The sequence below is a fragment of the Apteryx rowi genome, unplaced genomic scaffold (assembly GCF_003343035.1).
Source record: "Apteryx rowi isolate R43461 unplaced genomic scaffold, aptRow1 scaffold_574, whole genome shotgun sequence".
Lineage (NCBI taxonomy): Eukaryota > Metazoa > Chordata > Aves > Apterygiformes > Apterygidae > Apteryx > Apteryx rowi.
In genome coordinates, this window is record NW_020450843.1 from 273676 (window position 1) to 276742 (window position 3067).

A 3067-nucleotide genomic window follows, 5' to 3' on the forward strand; every position below is an offset into this window, starting at 1 on the left:
TTTTTCAAACAGAGCGCCAGTTAGGGATATTGAAGCTGCATGGTAGGGGCCCGTAGCAACCAAAAAAAACCAAACTGCTTCGAAATACAGCTTTCACGAGAAGACACAACTTGAGTGTTAAGTTGTGTTGGAACTCAACAGGGGGGAAAGAAAAAGCAGCACTTTAAAGGTAGGTAGAAAACTCCAGGAAACGTAGGCTATGCAAACATTTCTAATTCGTGGCAAGGTAACTCGGAGACTGCTGGATCTTATGCTACGAAGTGCGCAAAGAAGGCGAATGAAGAGCCCTGAGGCAGCGGGAGCTACGAGCACCACCGGCTGCAGCCGCCCCCATCTCCCACCTGCGGATGAGGCTGCCAGCTGCGGCGGGGCCTGCGGGAGCCCCTGTCCCCATGGAGCAGGGGCAGCCCGTGCTTCAGGTCTACCAACGGCTATCCCAAGTAAGTAAGGTCCAGTCATCCACGCAGCTGGCTATGAACACAGGTCCTAAAATATCTGTATGTAACCACTCCTTGGGTTGCTGTTGGGCTTTTTTTTTTTTTTTTTTTTGCCATCATTACCTAGGTATTTTCTCACATATTAGAAAATGCATAGAAGAACTACTAAAAGAAACAACAAAGACCCAAACCACATGCTTTTTTGCTGGACTATAAAAACACTCTATTAGTCTCTGGTATCCTAAGACTAGGTATCAGAATGACACATAAAAAAGTCATAACCACTGACAGACAACACTTAATGTCTTTTTGAACGTATGTGTCAACCTGGTTAGCAAATTTTAATGTCTTATCAAGCATTTTTATAATACACAACATTCTCTGAGAACCTACCCATTAACAAGAAATAGTATTAGTAATAATTCAAAGTAGTACTTGCCTTCAGCCCTCAGAAGCCTTGAAGGCTTGATTTCCAAGAAGGGAAATAATATGGAAGAATATCCTTCTTCTCTTGACAGTGATTAGCAGTTTCATCTACAGGTTTGCAGAAGTCATCGGAGGAGAAGGCAGAATCTGTGGAGTTCATCAGGAATCACCAAAAAATTTCCAATTAAATTACATACTTCTTAACATCTTTTGCTTTTCAGATACTTTAAAAGGGTACATATCTAAGTTTGTAACTGAAAAATTAGGCCCTGATCCCAATCTTCAAGTGGATTGAAAGACTTCCAATTTCCATGATCTATGTATTAATCCCAAAGTAAACTCTGATCCTGTTATCCAAGTTATCTCCAGCAAAGATGTGCACTTTCTATCCCCATTCCACTCACCTTCCTCCAGGGTGAGCTTCCTTGTGCAGAGAACATGCAGAGTAACCTATGGATTTCCCACTCTGAGCTATCATGGCCAACATTGTTTTTAATCAATTACTAACAGCAAGTTTGCTTTCCCTCTAGAGAGTCACCAGATATTTTTGTAATTATTATTCACAAAGGACAAGAAGAGCAGATAACATACAAGTCATGCACAAAAGAAACCCCCTGACCCAGGGTTCCACAGATCAGTATCACTATGCTGGTACTAAGGACACACGGTGCACCCAGCACTCCAGAGAAAGAATAATTTGAAAAATRTTCTTAAATGTATTTACAGTCTCACACTTGTCAGGCCCAATAATAGTAACATCTGCAGTGAAGTCAGAGGAGTATAATTATGGGTGGGCAGGATATTAGCTTTATTTTTACAATGCCTTTTGTCTGACCTACAATTTTAGTAAAGTTCTGCCTTGGTTTTAGAACATGGTTCTCTATCACAGAATACAGCAGTCTTGTTACCAGGTCTGCTAAGCTATACTGTAATTAAGACCATCAACTTGATGGTATGTGTAATACTATTAGGTATTTTGCCTCCTTGTTGCCAGAATCTTTTTCCAAAGCATGAATGTTTTTGGCCACTTTAGTGTGACTACCGATGTAAAGAATACCATCACAGCAACCTGAATTTGGCCTGCATATGGAAGCAAGCCTGTATTCTACTAAAAAGTAGGAAAAAATGTATAATCCTGAAGAGATACAAGAGGGAGTAAATATCATGTTCTCTGACCTCCTTCCATCCCATGACCTTAACTAAGCTGCCATGTACCAGGAAAACAGACAAAAATGTCACTATTTTAATCACCTCATTTACCTGAGCAATCCATTTTCCCTAAGCTATTCCAGCCTTAGAGGAAAGGACTGAAGCAGCCATGTCATGCAGTACCCATGCCATTTAATCAGTATTGGTGAAAGGATGCAGAGGGCCAGATCCCAAATGAAAAGCATCTATTTTAGATGCTCTGTACTATCAATATCAGTATGAAAAACAGCATATGAAAACACAAGACAAATGCTGGATATAGTATATTAATCTATGACAGATTTTTCCTTTTTCCACACTTCACTAATATACACAAAATTGGTAATGGAAATGAAATTTAATAATTGAATTGAATTAGGGAGCATCTATGCCAAAGAGGGTGTGTTTTTTTTAATCAGTCAAATATGAAGTTGATGCTTATATTTTCAACTATGATTAACTTCTAGGAGAAGATAAAAATCTTGTGTCGCTTTTTGAAAGGATACTCATTGTAACACCAGCGCAGGGCCTTCTTATGGGTGCCCATCTTCCCAGGAACTCCACATACATTACAAGTGAGCCAAGGACTGGGACCAAAGCAAATTAAGCAGAATGGTTTCTAACATCTGCTTTCCAGCACAGGACTTCATCATACGGTACGGCTCCAAAGAGGCAGGAGCCCTGGTTTATGGCACGCTCTTCCTTCTGTGAGGCTCTCAGTCTTTCCTTTTGCCACTGATTGAATAAACATCACTGCGCGCTTGGAGCTGTGTCCCAAGTCACTTGGAAGCAAAGCAGGGGCAAGGGGCCAGCAGGGCCTCGCAGCTTGCCCAGCGCAAGCCTTGCCCTAGTGTCACGGCAAATCACACCCGAGGCCGGTGTTGGAAATGGAAACGGTGGCGCGCGAGCTCCTGGCGCTCAGCAGGAGCTGGTGTCCCCCGAGGGGCTGCGGGGACCTGACGACGGGGTGTGGAGCACGCAGAAGAAGGTTTTCAGAGGGAGAGCGAGGGCGGCGG

At 42.6% G+C, this 3067-nt stretch overlaps 1 protein-coding gene across 1 annotated transcript in view; it reads left to right on the plus strand.

The window, feature by feature from the left end:
• Positions 1 to 2817, plus strand: part of ACP2 (acid phosphatase 2, lysosomal) — a 27964-nt gene extending 25147 nt beyond the window's left edge. Inside the window, exons 11-12 of the mRNA XM_026082363.1 lie at positions 13 to 440; positions 2519 to 2817. The gene's annotated coding sequence lies outside the window, so the exon portion shown is untranslated. The remainder of the gene's footprint in view (positions 1 to 12; positions 441 to 2518) is intronic.
• The last annotated feature ends 250 nt before the right edge of the window (positions 2818 to 3067 follow it).